General features: G+C 46.8%; 1 non-coding gene and 3 pseudogenes across 1 annotated transcript; all 4 read left to right on the forward strand.

Moving 5' to 3' along the window:
• Positions 1-3388: 3388 nt before the first annotated feature.
• Positions 3389-3562, forward strand: LOC142500827 (U2 spliceosomal RNA; annotated as a pseudogene).
• Positions 3563-6904: 3342 nt separating this feature from the next.
• LOC142500047 (U2 spliceosomal RNA) lies at positions 6905-7089 on the forward strand. Its single transcript, XR_012802787.1, has one exon. It is a non-coding gene; the product is annotated as a U2 spliceosomal RNA (small nuclear RNA).
• Positions 7090-10156: 3067 nt separating this feature from the next.
• LOC142500313 (U2 spliceosomal RNA) lies at positions 10157-10327 on the forward strand (annotated as a pseudogene).
• A 3462-nt stretch (positions 10328-13789) lies between these two features.
• LOC142500048 (U2 spliceosomal RNA) lies at positions 13790-13964 on the forward strand (annotated as a pseudogene).
• The last annotated feature ends 2752 nt before the right edge of the window (positions 13965-16716 follow it).

A 16716-nucleotide genomic window follows, 5' to 3' on the forward strand; every position in this document is an offset into this window, starting at 1 on the left:
GGCTCTTTCTTTTGCAAAGAAAGAAGAAGATGAAATGACGACAAAATAAAGCCTCCTTCTTTTTGCTGTGTCTTGTTTGCTCTTTTGCGTGGCTTCTTACTTTCTTTTCTTTTCAGCTCCTCCTCGCATGGAGCAGGAGTGCCGCCTGCTGCCTAGCCTAATTCAGTCCGAACGAGCAGATGCCTAAGAAACTCCTGTTGAAGCTGTATCCAAATAGCCTGCATAGCAAACACTGCAGCAGCAAGCAGCAAATGCCTTGACTTGCTGGCTTCTTGTCACAATGGCTGGCTGGCTGGCTGGCTGGCTGAAATGACCTGAACTGAAAAGCCCAGCCACTGGCTGCTTGCTTGCTGCCTGAGTTTCATGGCAGCCCAGACGAGTCGGCTAGCAGAGAAAAAGTGGGCGGTTCCTATGCAAATAAGCAGACGAAGCCTGGTGCCGGAAAAAGAACTGGAAGCATGTGCCTTTTTGGCTGTTTGCTGGCCATGCGGGCCCCCCAGCAGTGTGTGCGGCTGCTTTTCTTTACTCCATAGAAAGTCTTTGGCTTTTGCATCCGTCGTCGTCGTCGCCGCCGCTGCTGCATAGACTCCCCGGAGCTGTGTCGGAAGGAGCGGAGGGACTGGAGGCATGCCTGCTGGGGGAGGAGGCGAGCGGGCAGCCAGCGGCTCCCTCTGCCCTTCTCCCTAAAGCGTAGCGCCCCCGGCCGTCGGGCGGCGCTCAGGCGGGGGCCCATTTCTGGTTATCGCTTCTCGGCCTTTTGGCTCAGATCATTGTGTCTGAGTCAGGGGCTTAGCTGGGACTGTGCCCCCTTGGCCCTGGATCATCGCCCCTTCGGGGGCTTAAGATCCTTGCTGCTTTTGGGGGGGCACGCTATCTCGAGCGACGAGGAGTGATCGGGAGCAGAGAGAGCGAAGGGCCGGCACCTTGGCCTTGAGACATCGCCTTACCGGCTTAAGTCTCATGCTGCTTTAGGGGTGCCGCACCTAAGCCTGACAAGATGGAGACGGGTGTTCAGATGAGGAACACGCTGCGGTTGGAGGTCGCTGAGACGGAGAGAGACCGCGTGGATCTGCGCTTTATCGTGGAAGAGCTGCTGCAGAAAAAGGCAGAGTTGGATGTGAAGTGCATGCTGTGCCTGCAGGATTTCCAACGGCAAGGGATATATGACGTGACGTTTCAAGAGGATGGAGATTGCCAGAACGCCTTCGAAAGGTTAAAGAAATTGGTGTGTGAACCAGAGATGCAAGGCATCAAGCTAATTCCTAGCTTTCTGATGGGGGAAAGACCTTTAACGGTGCATATGTACAATCCCTATGTGAGAAAGGACGATATTTGGATGTTCCTGAACCAATATTGTACCATGATTAAAGGAGGAGTTGAGCTACGGAATGCATACGGGATTTATAATGGAAAAAGAAGATATTGGGTGCGCTTCAGACCGGACCCAGCAAGAGAAGGAGGTGTGAAATACCCCCCTGCGGTTTTCAGTATTGGGGGGAACCGTGGATTTCTTTTTTACCCGGGACAAGCAAAGTATTGCAGGAAATGTTATAAATACGGACATACTCAAGAAGAATGCAATAAGTCAGAAAAGGTGTGTCGGAATTGTGGGGAAGAGGGACACACAGCTGGAAGATGTGCCCGCCCCAAGAAATGTGACTTTTGTGAAGAACAAGGCCATTTAGCCTGGCAATGTAGAAAAAGTAGAAATACTTTTGCACAGGTAGTAGGGGGCAATGTGGGGGGGAAAGACCTAGAATTTACGGGACTTATCTTTGATCCCAAAGCAACAAAAGGCAGTGAGGAGGAAAGTGTCTCAGAGTTAGGTGGGCATATCCGAAGGGAGGGGCAAAAGGAGGAGGGAGGGATGGACCTACAGGAGGGAGGTTTTCCAGAAGTAGAGGAAACCCCTGAGGTCTTGCAAGAAGGAAAAGGGGAAGCCCTGGGCACTCAGGAGGGAAAGTGGGCGGAGAGAGTGGAGGCACAGGAGATACAGGAAGAGGGAGAAGCTTTAAAAGAAAAAATGGATGTGTTTCAGGCGAAAGTAGGAGATATAAATTTTTGGATGAATGTGATACGTAAAGCAATAAAGAATGTGAGTGATAGGGAGATAATGAGTGAATTAGACGAGATTATGAATCGAAGAAGGGGTATGACTGAAGAAGAATTTAAGAAGGTTAAAAAGGACCAGAGGAAGTGGCTGAGGGAGGAGGAGTTTAGACTGGAGGGAGAAGCAATGTTGGAGGAGGAAGCTAGAAAAAAGGAAGAGGCGGAGGGAGAAATGAGCCAAGTACAGATGGACCAGGGGGAAGGGGGGGAAGAAGGGCTGGTAGGTGAAGGTGAAGGTACGGAAGCCTTTAAAAGAAAATTTGAGGAATTTCAAAAAGAAGTAGGAGATGGGGTTTTCTGGGTTAGGATCATGAGGAAAGCAAAAGAAGGGATAAGTAATAAAAAGATTGGTGAACAGCTAGCCAAAATCATAGCATTAAGGAAGGAAATGACAAAAGAGGATTATGAGTTAGTGAAAGAGGAATGGAGGGTGGAGGAAGAAGAATGGGAAAGAGAGAAAAGGGAGGAAAAGGGGACCCCAAGAGAGTTGGGGTTTAAAATAGTTGGGGGCTTTTTTTGGGAGCGCCCCACCCCAGGGGGAAAAAAATTAGTAGGCTTGGAGGTAGAAAAGGAAAAAAGTCAGGAGACGCAGGAAGAGGCAATGGAGTTGTCCTCGGCAGAAAAAAGAATGTTGAAGCGTAGAACAGAACAGGAAGGAACAGCAGACCAAAAGTGGGAAAAGGTAACACCGAGAAAATTGAAAGTGGTAGAAAGTGGGAGTGATAGCTCACCATCAAAAAAAAATTGGGGAAAGGATCAAGAGCAGAAAGGGCAAGGAATCAAAGTACAAAGACAAGGAAGTGGAATAAGTGGAAGTGAGAGTAAGGGGAAGGATAAAACATTGACCCCGAAGCACACTCCAGGAGAGTCGCCAAGGGAAATAGCCTTAGGCAAAAAAATGCAGGAAGTTGAGGAGAAAGTAGGAAATAACGCTTTCTGGCTTTCAGTGGTGCGAGAAGAACATAGGGGACTAACCACAGAACAGCAGATGGATTGCCTAGAAAAAGTAATAGTTAGAAGGGCACAGTCTTCCAACCAAGATTTTGGAATGTATTTTGAAGGTGTCCAAAGAAAATACGCTAATATTATTTTTGCAAGAACAATATATAAGTATGGTGGATATAAGTAGTGGAGAGTTTTTTTGTATAGGGGGGTTTTGAGGAATATGGAATGTTTATTGTTGGAATATACTAGAGATGTTTTTTTATGATAGACGTGTTTTTGTTATTATTTTCTGAAAATGTAAAACATTGTATATTTTTGATCTTGGAACAATAAAATACTTTGAAAAACAAAAAAATCTGTTCTTATCAGTTTAATATCTGATACGTCCCCTATCTGGGGACCATATATTAAATGGATTTTTAGAACAGGGAGATGGAAGAAGAGCTTGCTCTGTCCACTCCACGCATTGACCTGGTATTGCAGTACCTCCAGGACCGGTGCACTTCCCTTTGGGGATATTTGGCTTGTATCAAAAAATAGAAACAAATGACTGTCTGACAGAAAAAAAACAAACATGCATTTTTGGCTCTTTCTTTTGCAAAGAAAGAAGAAGATGAAATGACGACAAAATAAAGCCTCCTTCTTTTTGCTGTGTCTTGTTTGCTCTTTTGCGTGGCTTCTTACTTTCTTTTCTTTTCAGCTCCTCCTCGCATGGAGCAGGAGTGCCGCCTGCTGCCTAGCCTAATTCAGTCCGAACGAGCAGATGCCTAAGAAACTCCTGTTGAAGCTGTATCCAAATAGCCTGCATAGCAAACACTGCAGCAGCAAGCAGCAAATGCCTTGACTTGCTGGCTTCTTGTCACAATGGCTGGCTGGCTGGCTGGCTGGCTGAAATGACCTGAACTGAAAAGCCCAGCCACTGGCTGCTTGCTTGCTGCCTGAGTTTCATGGCAGCCCAGACGAGTCGGCTAGCAGAGAAAAAGTGGGCGGTTCCTATGCAAATAAGCAGACGAAGCCTGGTGCCGGAAAAAGAACTGGAAGCATGTGCCTTTTTGGCTGTTTGCTGGCCATGCGGGCCCCCCAGCAGTGTGTGCGGCTGCTTTTCTTTACTCCATAGAAAGTCTTTGGCTTTTGCATCCGTCGTCGTCGTCGCCGCCGCTGCTGCATAGACTCCCCGGAGCTGTGTCGGAAGGAGCGGAGGGACTGGAGGCATGCCTGCTGGGGGAGGAGGCGAGCGGGCAGCCAGCGGCTCCCTCTGCCCTTCTCCCTAAAGCGTAGCGCCCCCGGCCGTCGGGCGGCGCTCAGGCGGGGGCCCATTTCTGGTTATCGCTTCTCGGCCTTTTGGCTAAGATCCAGTGTAGTGTTTGACTTGTTGAACACTATAACAGAAGCGTCGGCTGTGAAAACGGCTGCTGGGATGAATTTCTGAGCAGATTTTGACAAAAAAGCTGTAATATTCAGCAGTACTTTAGTTCTGCTCATTTGCATGAGGACGTAGTACCGGTTTCAACCAATAGAGGTCACACTAAGTGTAGTGTGATACCACGGTTAACCAATAGATGGCGCAGTACCTGGAGAGTGTGATATCACTGTCAACCAATAGATGGCGCAGTAACTGGAGAGTGTGATATCACTGTCAACCAATAGAGGTCTCACTACGTGTAGTGAGATATCCAATGTGTCTTTGTGGGTCTGAACCCAACCAATAGAATCGCCAGAAAATGGCAGAAGGTGATCGCCTGAGGAATACCATTCGGTTGCAAGTTGAAGAAGGACGCAGAGAAGAAATTGGATTGAAGTATGTTGTACAAGAAATTTTACTGAAGGTGCTGGAAATGGACTTTGTGAAAACATTGTTTTGCCTGCAAGACTTCCCAAGGATTGGAGTCTATGATCTGACTTTTACCAAGCAAGAGGATTGCCTGAACTACTATGAAAGATTTAAAGCAAAGTTGGATGATACCCTGATGAGAGGAATTCAAGTGATCCCCAGCTTTTCAATGGAAGAAAAACCACTGACTATTCATATGTATAACCCATATGCACGCACAGAGGATCTGCACTTATTTTTGCTGAGGTATTGCAGTGTGGCAAAAGGAGGCCAACAATTGACAAATCAATATGGCGTATACAACGGCAAAAGGCGCTTCTGGGTACGTTTCAGAGAAGATGCATCCGCAGTAGGAGGAGTGATGAGCCCGCCGGCGAATTTTACTATTGGAGGAAATAGGGGGTTCCTGTACTACCCTGGACAACCTACCTTTTGCAGAAATTGCCTACAATATGGACACGTCAGAGAGACTTGTGACAAATCTGGACTGAATTGCAGGAACTGTGGGAAAAATGGACATTCGGCCTATAATTGTGAGTTACCCCGCCTTTGTGATTTGTGTGGGTCACCAGGACATTTGTCTCGTATGTGCACGAATAGAACGTATGCTCAAGCGGCAGGTGGCCGGTGGAGAGAGGGGCCACCACCACCACCCAAGGAGACGACCGTGGTGCCGGAGACACAGGAGGAGAAAGAGGTGACAATACAGAAGGAGGACAATGCGTTTATAGGAACAGAGGGGCCAAGAACAAGCACAGGCATACGCAGTGTCACAGAGGTTGAGGAGACAAGCCAATCAGAGGAGGAGGAGGAGGATGTTTCAGCGACGATTACGGAGATATACGAGGAAGGGGTGAAGGAACAGAAGGAAGAGGAGGATCGTTTCCTAAACAGCTTGGCGGAGAACCCCAACAAAAGGAAAGAGAAGGACGTTAAGGCTGTGGAGGACTCAGAAGGGTTAGAAGAAAGGGGAACACCTCAACATAAAGACTTTGAACTGGAATCCCAACAAACTGCGCAAACAGATTGGGTAGTAGTAGGGGGAGGTAAACACCCAGTGCAAGGGGAGGTAGAAAACATGGATACAACAGAGAAAAGGAATGCGCTAAAGCGTAGGATGCAGCAAGATGTAGAAAAGGGACAATCAGGTGAGAGAGCACAGGCTATGGGAGGGAAGTCAAAGTTTTTGGTACTAGCACAGGAAGGAGAAAGTGAGAGCAAGGGGGAAGAGCAGGATGATACTGACGAAGAGGAGGATAGCGAGGAGGATAGCCAGGAAGACGAAAAGAGGAGGGAGGAAAACAGAGAAGCAAAACTGATCAAAAGATGGGGAGATAAATATAGAAAAGCGCGAGCTAAATTACAGAACGCAAGGAAACATTTTTTGGAAAATAATTCAGAAAAAAGGAGGAAAAAGCTAGAGCATGTAGCACATGAAGTGGGAAAAGAGATAGAAGAGATGGAAAGAGTGTTGAGGAAAGAAACCAAAAACAAGGAGGTAAAGGAGAAAGAGGGAAGTAAGGAGGAAGGTAGCTCAGACATAGACAAGTTTCCTTTTAAAGTGAGTTTAACATTAGAGGAGAAACTAAAAGAGCTTAGAGAAAAGGTGGGAGACAGGGATATGGAAAGTTGGGGCGTAATTTTTGCATATCAAAAGGATGAGACAAGTGTGATAATGTATATAAATACCTTGATTATACTTTGGGAAACTCAGCCGCTCGCGTATGAGGAACATAAAAGGAAAGGTATGAGAAATATTGTAGCGGTACAAAAACAAACTGGATAGTCTTGCCGTAAAATAAATGTGCCTTTCTCAACGCGCTATGAAGAAGATATACCCTGTAAAATGATAATGTTTTAAAGAAGAAAAATTGTTTTATGTACCAAGTCATGTTTGTAAACTTGGAAGTTTTATATGCAAAATTTGTATTGAAATGTTTTGGGGTTTTTGTAATGTTGGGGTTTTTTTATTTTTCGAAAAGTGACAAGTTGTGGAAATTACGTGTCAAGAATAAATAAAGTATTTTTCATAATAAAAAAAAAAAAAAAAATCTGTTCTTATCAGTTTAATATCTGATACGTCCCCTATCTGGGGACCATATATTAAATGGATTTTTAGAACAGGGAGATGGAAGAAGAGCTTGCTCTGTCCACTCCACGCATTGACCTGGTATTGCAGTACCTCCAGGACCGGTGCACTTCCCTTTGGGGATATTTGGCTTGTATCAAAAAATAGAAACAAATGACTGTCTGACAGAAAAAAAACAAACATGCATTTTTGGCTCTTTCTTTTGCAAAGAAAGAAGAAGATGAAATGACGACAAAATAAAGCCTCCTTCTTTTTGCTGTGTCTTGTTTGCTCTTTTGCGTGGCTTCTTACTTTCTTTTCTTTTCAGCTCCTCCTCGCATGGAGCAGGAGTGCCGCCTGCTGCCTAGCCTAATTCAGTCCGAACGAGCAGATGCCTAAGAAACTCCTGTTGAAGCTGTATCCAAATAGCCTGCATAGCAAACACTGCAGCAGCAAGCAGCAAATGCCTTGACTTGCTGGCTTCTTGTCACAATGGCTGGCTGGCTGGCTGGCTGGCTGAAATGACCTGAACTGAAAAGCCCAGCCACTGGCTGCTTGCTTGCTGCCTGAGTTTCATGGCAGCCCAGACGAGTCGGCTAGCAGAGAAAAAGTGGGCGGTTCCTATGCAAATAAGCAGACGAAGCCTGGTGCCGGAAAAAGAACTGGAAGCATGTGCCTTTTTGGCTGTTTGCTGGCCATGCGGGCCCCCCAGCAGTGTGTGCGGCTGCTTTTCTTTACTCCATAGAAAGTCTTTGGCTTTTGCATCCGTCGTCGTCGTCGCCGCCGCTGCTGCATAGACTCCCCGGAGCTGTGTCGGAAGGAGCGGAGGGACTGGAGGCATGCCTGCTGGGGGAGGAGGCGAGCGGGCAGCCAGCGGCTCCCTCTGCCCTTCTCCCTAAAGCGTAGCGCCCCCGGCCGTCGGGCGGCGCTCAGGCGGGGGCCCATTTCTGGTTATCGCTTCTCGGCCTTTTGGCTCAGATCAAGTGTCTGGGCTGAGAGGTTTGCTGAGACTGTGCCCCCTTGGCCTTGAGTCATCGTCGCCTGATGGGACTAAAGACTCATGCTGCTATTAGGGGGGTGCGCCATCTCAGGCAGCGGGAGGTGATCAATGAGCGGACAAGGAGAGAAAGTGAGATGGTGAAGGGCCGGCGCCTTGGCCTTGGGGGATCGTCCTAACAGACTTAACCCCCTTGCTGCTATAAGGGTGCCGCACCAGAGCCAAATGAGGTTTTTTGCGGACAAGGACGGAAAGAGAGAGAGAGACGGTGAGGGGCCGGCGCCTTGGCCTTGAGGGATCGTTCCTTGGAACTTAACCCTCTTGCTGCTGTTGGGGTGCCGCACCTGAGCTGGGACGGACGGACGCTGGAAAGAAGGAGCATTGAGAGAGAGAGACGGTGAGGGGCCGGCGCCTTGGCCTTGAGGGATCGTTCCTTGGAACTTAACCCTCTTGCTGCTGTTGGGGTGCCGCACCTGAGCTGGGACGGACGGACGCTGGAAAGAAGGAGCATTGAGAGAGAGAGACGGTGAGGGGCCGGCGCCTTGGCCTTGAGGGATCGTTCCCAGGAACTTAACCCTCTTGATGCTGTGGTGGTGCCGTACCTGATCCTCAGACGACAGACGGACAAAGATGGAGACCGGTGGCTGTGAGAGAAACACCATCAGATTCCTGGTGGAGAAGACAAAGAGATGGCGTGTGGGACTTCAGGTTATCGTGGAGGAGGTGCTGTCAGAAATTTTGGAAATAGAGATTGGAGACATCTTCTGTATACAAGCATCCCAAAGACAAGGGATCTTTGATTTGTCATTCAGCAAGGAGATGGAGTGTTTGAGAACATACAAGAAGTGTGGAGAGAAAGTGGAGGCTTTGAGGAGAATGGGGATCTGTGCAATCCCCAGGTTTTTGGCGATGGAAAGACCTATGATTGTACATGTATACAATGTGTTTATTCGTAAGGAAGAAATTGTAACCTTTTTGAGAAGATATTGCTCGGTGGTTGGTGGAGGAGAACAGCAAAAGAACTCTTATGGTATCTTTAATGGTGAAAGACTGTTTAGAGTTTGTTTCAGACCGGACCCGGAGAATATAGGGGGAGTATTGCACCCCCCTGCAAATTTTTGTATTGGAGCTAATAAAGGGTTTTTGAGGTACCCAGGACAACCTTCTGGGGTGATATGCTGGAATTGTGGAAGAGAGGGACACATTGCAGGCAAATGTAATGCACCAAAGAAATGTGACTTTTGTTGGGATTTTGGACATTTAGCACGTCAGTGCCCGAAGAAGAGTAAAGAACAAGGGACAAAAAATGTTGTGACTAAAATTGTACCAAAGGAAGTGAATGTGAGTGAAATTGGTGCCATAATAAGTGATATGAAAAGAGAGAGTGCCTTTATAGAGACAGAAAATGCAATATTGTGTGAGATTGAAGAGAATGAAGAATGTCAGAAGGAGGAAAAAGTTGTAGAGGAGGAAGTACAGGTTGATTTTGAAAGTGAGAGGGAAAATGAGGAAGGTTTTTTCTTGGAAAAGGAAAATGTAGAGGAAAGCAGTGGAAGACAGTTTTGTGAAAGAGAAGAAGACAAAGAGGAATGTTTAGATACTAGTGAGGAGAAGGTGGAGAGTAAAAAAGAAGTACAGAGAGAGAGCATAGAGAGTGAAGAGAAAGTGAAAAGAAAAGAGGAAATACAATTGAATTTTGTAGAAATATTAGAACAGATTGATAAGAGTACGGAAAAAGTAGGAAAGGATAGAAAGGGGAAAAAGAAAGCAAAAATAAAGAAAGGAGGTTTAGACAAGAGGTAGAGGTATGGAAAGAAATGTTTAGTAAGGGAAATCAGAAAGAGAAGAGGTAATTTTTTTTATGTGTTGTAATTTTTTATTTTTTGTAAGGGAAATGAAAGGTTTAGACAGGGAAAGATGAAAGAATGAGTGGAATAAAAAAATGAAGGGGAGTATAATTGGAAATTTTCTGGTATGATAACTGATGGAATTTGAAGTTTTTTTTGGACTAGTGGGGTATGGAAAAGTAGAGAAAAATGGGAATGTGTTGTGAAGTAACAAAATGTAATAGTGTTATTTGTTTGTTTGTTTGGAAATTATGAAAGAATAATTTTTTAATTATATAATTTTTGTCCAAAAAGAAAAAGTAAATAAAATGTCAAATGTATATATTATACAAAAAACAAAATAAAAAAAAAAAAAAAAAAAAAAAAAAAAAAAAAAATCTGTTCTTATCAGTTTAATATCTGATACGTCCCCTATCTGGGGACCATATATTAAATGGATTTTTAGAACAGGGAGATGGAAGAAGAGCTTGCTCTGTCCACTCCACGCATTGACCTGGTATTGCAGTACCTCCAGGACCGGTGCACTTCCCTTTGGGGATATTTGGCTTGTATCAAAAAATAGAAACAAATGACTGTCTGACAGAAAAAAAACAAACATGCATTTTTGGCTCTTTCTTTTGCAAAGAAAGAAGAAGATGAAATGACGACAAAATAAAGCCTCCTTCTTTTTGCTGTGTCTTGTTTGCTCTTTTGCGTGGCTTCTTACTTTCTTTTCTTTTCAGCTCCTCCTCGCATGGAGCAGGAGTGCCGCCTGCTGCCTAGCCTAATTCAGTCCGAACGAGCAGATGCCTAAGAAACTCCTGTTGAAGCTGTATCCAAATAGCCTGCATAGCAAACACTGCAGCAGCAAGCAGCAAATGCCTTGACTTGCTGGCTTCTTGTCACAATGGCTGGCTGGCTGGCTGGCTGGCTGAAATGACCTGAACTGAAAAGCCCAGCCACTGGCTGCTTGCTTGCTGCCTGAGTTTCATGGCAGCCCAGACGAGTCGGCTAGCAGAGAAAAAGTGGGCGGTTCCTATGCAAATAAGCAGACGAAGCCTGGTGCCGGAAAAAGAACTGGAAGCATGTGCCTTTTTGGCTGTTTGCTGGCCATGCGGGCCCCCCAGCAGTGTGTGCGGCTGCTTTTCTTTACTCCATAGAAAGTCTTTGGCTTTTGCATCCGTCGTCGTCGTCGCCGCCGCTGCTGCATAGACTCCCCGGAGCTGTGTCGGAAGGAGCGGAGGGACTGGAGGCATGCCTGCTGGGGGAGGAGGCGAGCGGGCAGCCAGCGGCTCCCTCTGCCCTTCTCCCTAAAGCGTAGCGCCCCCGGCCGTCGGGCGGCGCTCAGGCGGGGGCCCATTTCTGGTTATCGCTTCTCGGCCTTTTGGCTCAGATCATTGTGTCTGAGTCAGGGGCTTAGCTGGGACTGTGCCCCCTTGGCCCTGGATCATCGCCCCTTCGGGGGCTTAAGATCCTTGCTGCTTTTGGGGGGGCACGCTATCTCGAGCGACGAGGAGTGATCGGGAGCAGAGAGAGCGAAGGGCCGGCACCTTGGCCTTGAGACATCGCCTTACCGGCTTAAGTCTCATGCTGCTTTAGGGGTGCCGCACCTAAGCCTGACAAGATGGAGACGGGTGTTCAGATGAGGAACACGCTGCGGTTGGAGGTCGCTGAGACGGAGAGAGACCGCGTGGATCTGCGCTTTATCGTGGAAGAGCTGCTGCAGAAAAAGGCAGAGTTGGATGTGAAGTGCATGCTGTGCCTGCAGGATTTCCAACGGCAAGGGATATATGACGTGACGTTTCAAGAGGATGGAGATTGCCAGAACGCCTTCGAAAGGTTAAAGAAATTGGTGTGTGAACCAGAGATGCAAGGCATCAAGCTAATTCCTAGCTTTCTGATGGGGGAAAGACCTTTAACGGTGCATATGTACAATCCCTATGTGAGAAAGGACGATATTTGGATGTTCCTGAACCAATATTGTACCATGATTAAAGGAGGAGTTGAGCTACGGAATGCATACGGGATTTATAATGGAAAAAGAAGATATTGGGTGCGCTTCAGACCGGACCCAGCAAGAGAAGGAGGTGTGAAATACCCCCCTGCGGTTTTCAGTATTGGGGGGAACCGTGGATTTCTTTTTTACCCGGGACAAGCAAAGTATTGCAGGAAATGTTATAAATACGGACATACTCAAGAAGAATGCAATAAGTCAGAAAAGGTGTGTCGGAATTGTGGGGAAGAGGGACACACAGCTGGAAGATGTGCCCGCCCCAAGAAATGTGACTTTTGTGAAGAACAAGGCCATTTAGCCTGGCAATGTAGAAAAAGTAGAAATACTTTTGCACAGGTAGTAGGGGGCAATGTGGGGGGGAAAGACCTAGAATTTACGGGACTTATCTTTGATCCCAAAGCAACAAAAGGCAGTGAGGAGGAAAGTGTCTCAGAGTTAGGTGGGCATATCCGAAGGGAGGGGCAAAAGGAGGAGGGAGGGATGGACCTACAGGAGGGAGGTTTTCCAGAAGTAGAGGAAACCCCTGAGGTCTTGCAAGAAGGAAAAGGGGAAGCCCTGGGCACTCAGGAGGGAAAGTGGGCGGAGAGAGTGGAGGCACAGGAGATACAGGAAGAGGGAGAAGCTTTAAAAGAAAAAATGGATGTGTTTCAGGCGAAAGTAGGAGATATAAATTTTTGGATGAATGTGATACGTAAAGCAATAAAGAATGTGAGTGATAGGGAGATAATGAGTGAATTAGACGAGATTATGAATCGAAGAAGGGGTATGACTGAAGAAGAATTTAAGAAGGTTAAAAAGGACCAGAGGAAGTGGCTGAGGGAGGAGGAGTTTAGACTGGAGGGAGAAGCAATGTTGGAGGAGGAAGCTAGAAAAAAGGAAGAGGCGGAGGGAGAAATGAGCCAAGTACAGATGGACCAGGGGGAAGGGGGGGAAGAAGGGCTGGTAGGTGAAGGTGAAGGTACGGAAGCCTTTAAAAGAAAATTTGAGGAATTTCAAAAAGAAGTAGGAGATGGGGTTTTCTGGGTTAGGATCATGAGGAAAGCAAAAGAAGGGATAAGTAATAAAAAGATTGGTGAACAGCTAGCCAAAATCATAGCATTAAGGAAGGAAATGACAAAAGAGGATTATGAGTTAGTGAAAGAGGAATGGAGGGTGGAGGAAGAAGAATGGGAAAGAGAGAAAAGGGAGGAAAAGGGGACCCCAAGAGAGTTGGGGTTTAAAATAGTTGGGGGCTTTTTTTGGGAGCGCCCCACCCCAGGGGGAAAAAAATTAGTAGGCTTGGAGGTAGAAAAGGAAAAAAGTCAGGAGACGCAGGAAGAGGCAATGGAGTTGTCCTCGGCAGAAAAAAGAATGTTGAAGCGTAGAACAGAACAGGAAGGAACAGCAGACCAAAAGTGGGAAAAGGTAACACCGAGAAAATTGAAAGTGGTAGAAAGTGGGAGTGATAGCTCACCATCAAAAAAAAATTGGGGAAAGGATCAAGAGCAGAAAGGGCAAGGAATCAAAGTACAAAGACAAGGAAGTGGAATAAGTGGAAGTGAGAGTAAGGGGAAGGATAAAACATTGACCCCGAAGCACACTCCAGGAGAGTCGCCAAGGGAAATAGCCTTAGGCAAAAAAATGCAGGAAGTTGAGGAGAAAGTAGGAAATAACGCTTTCTGGCTTTCAGTGGTGCGAGAAGAACATAGGGGACTAACCACAGAACAGCAGATGGATTGCCTAGAAAAAGTAATAGTTAGAAGGGCACAGTCTTCCAACCAAGATTTTGGAATGTATTTTGAAGGTGTCCAAAGAAAATACGCTAATATTATTTTTGCAAGAACAATATATAAGTATGGTGGATATAAGTAGTGGAGGGTTTTTTGTATAGGGGGGTTTTGAGGAATATGGAATGTTTATTGTTGGAATATACTAGAGATGTTTTTTATGATAGACGTGTTTTTGTTATTATTTTCTGAAAATGTAAAACATTGTATATTTTTGATCTTGGAACAATAAAATACTTTGAAAAACAAAAAAAATCTGTTCTTATCAGTTTAATATCTGATACGTCCCCTATCTGGGGACCATATATTAAATGGATTTTTAGAACAGGGAGATGGAAGAAGAGCTTGCTCTGTCCACTCCACGCATTGACCTGGTATTGCAGTACCTCCAGGACCGGTGCACTTCCCTTTGGGGATATTTGGCTTGTATCAAAAAATAGAAACAAATGACTGTCTGACAGAAAAAAAACAAACATGCATTTTTGGCTCTTTCTTTTGCAAAGAAAGAAGAAGATGAAATGACGACAAAATAAAGCCTCCTTCTTTTTGCTGTGTCTTGTTTGCTCTTTTGCGTGGCTTCTTACTTTCTTTTCTTTTCAGCTCCTCCTCGCATGGAGCAGGAGTGCCGCCTGCTGCCTAGCCTAATTCAGTCCGAACGAGCAGATGCCTAAGAAACTCCTGTTGAAGCTGTATCCAAATAGCCTGCATAGCAAACACTGCAGCAGCAAGCAGCAAATGCCTTGACTTGCTGGCTTCTTGTCACAATGGCTGGCTGGCTGGCTGGCTGGCTGAAATGACCTGAACTGAAAAGCCCAGCCACTGGCTGCTTGCTTGCTGCCTGAGTTTCATGGCAGCCCAGACGAGTCGGCTAGCAGAGAAAAAGTGGGCGGTTCCTATGCAAATAAGCAGACGAAGCCTGGTGCCGGAAAAAGAACTGGAAGCATGTGCCTTTTTGGCTGTTTGCTGGCCATGCGGGCCCCCCAGCAGTGTGTGCGGCTGCTTTTCTTTACTCCATAGAAAGTCTTTGGCTTTTGCATCCGTCGTCGTCGTCGCCGCCGCTGCTGCATAGACTCCCCGGAGCTGTGTCGGAAGGAGCGGAGGGACTGGAGGCATGCCTGCTGGGGGAGGAGGCGAGCGGGCAGCCAGCGGCTCCCTCTGCCCTTCTCCCTAAAGCGTAGCGCCCCCGGCCGTCGGGCGGCGCTCAGGCGGGGGCCCATTTCTGGTTATCGCTTCTCGGCCTTTTGGCTCAGATCAAGTGTCTGGGCTGAGAGGTTGCGCTGAGTCTGTGACTCCTTGGCCTTGGGTCATCGCTTCCTGGGGAGCTTAAGACCCATGCTGCTATGAGGGAGTCACGCTAACTCGAGCACGGGAGGCGATCAGGAGAGAGAGAAGGAGAGGGGCCGGCGCCTTGGCCTTGAGGGATCGTTCCCCAGGAACTAAACCCTCATGCTGCTTTAGGGGCGTCGCACCTGATCCTGGACGGCCGGATTGGACAGAGGCGGACAAGCAAGCAAGAGAGTGATGGGCCGGTGCCTTTGCCTGGTGGGATCGCCGTGACTGGCTAAACCCACCTGCTGCTATTAGGGCGCCGCACCAGATCTTGAGTTGGTGTTGGAGAGACGAGGACGAGGATAAAGATGGCGGACTACGCAAACGAGAGGAACTGCATTCGGTTTCAGCTGGATGAGTGCAGACGAAGCAGTGGTGGTGTGGAATACATCGTGGAGGAAATCCTATTTGAGGTGTTGGAAGTGGATCCTGAACGAATCTTTTGCCTGCAGGAGTTTTTGAAGATGGGAATCTTTGACTTGACGCTGAAAGACGAGCGAGAATGCCAAGTGGTATACGACCGATGTGTTGTGGCAGCAGGTTCCCCAAGGATGAGAGGAATCAAAGTGATACCGAGATTTCTACAGCAGGAGAAGGCGGTGATTGTACAGATGTTCAATGTTTATGTCATGAAAGAGGACATTGAGAACTTTTTGGCCCGCTTTTGTGAAACAGTTAGAGGCGGAGCAGAAATCAAGAACAAGTATGGACTGTTTAACGGGAGAAGGAAGTTCTGGGTCCGCTTCAGATTGGACCCAGACGGTGACAGAGGAATGCTACACCCTCCTGCAAGTTTCTGCATTGGCAGGAATAGGGGGGTTTTGAACTTTTCAGGACAGTTTTTTGATGTTCGTTGTTGGAACTGTGGGAAAAAAGGACATATGGCAGCCAAGTGCTGTGAGAGTAAAAGATGTGTCTTTTGTGCAGAGCCGGGACATTTGGCACGCAAGTGCCCCAAGAAAGGGAATACAAAGACACAAAAATCGTGTGGAAACTTTGATGGTGCGAGAAGGGAATACGATGTTGGTGTACAGAGAAGGGTTGATATGGGAAAAGATGGGGAGAATATAGGGTATGTTAATGAGGATGGAAGGGGAAAAGAGGGGGAAAGTGAGGGGGACAGTATGGCAAGTGAGACGGAGTTAGAAAAGCCATGTGCAATACCTGATTCTATAGAGATTGTTTTAGGGGTCAAGCACTGTGAGGTATATTTTGAAGATGTCAGTGTGCAGGAGGTGGAAAGTGAGACTGAGGATGGTGTACAAGATAGTGGAGAGGAGGAGAGAGAGGACAGTGGACAGGAATATAGGGAGGAAGAGAGGGAAGGAGAGAGGAGTCAGCAAAGAATAGAGAAGGATTCTTTAGGTGTGGGTGTAGATAAAGATGAAGGAAAAGGGGACAGTGTGGGGGAGGAAGAAATCAGTGTTCAGGAGGAGGAAAGGGAGTTTGAGAACTGTGGGCAGGATAGTGGGAAGGAGAGGGAGCTGGTTCCAGAGGAAGAGGGTGTTTTGGTGGAGGAGGAGGAGGAGGAGGAAGAGAGGGTGTCTGTGGAGGAGGAAGAGAGTGAAGAAGTGAGTATGTCTGAGGAGGAGGAGGCAAGGGAAAAGGAAGAGAAAAGGGAAAAGGTGGAGAGAATAGAAAAAGTATTCCAGTGGGGAGCAGAGAATGCAGAATCGTGGAGTTATTTTTGTAATGACGAGCAATTAAAGAAAGGCATATTTCGTTTAAGGAGAAAATTAATTGATGCTTATGTAAAGGAATAAATATATGAGGTGAATAGGTATAGACCAGGAGTGGTTTGGAGTGATTAAAAAAATATTTTGACAATCTT

The sequence above is a fragment of the Ascaphus truei genome, chromosome 7 (genome assembly GCF_040206685.1).
Source record: "Ascaphus truei isolate aAscTru1 chromosome 7, aAscTru1.hap1, whole genome shotgun sequence".
In the NCBI taxonomy this organism is placed as follows: Eukaryota; Metazoa; Chordata; class Amphibia; order Anura; family Ascaphidae; genus Ascaphus; species Ascaphus truei.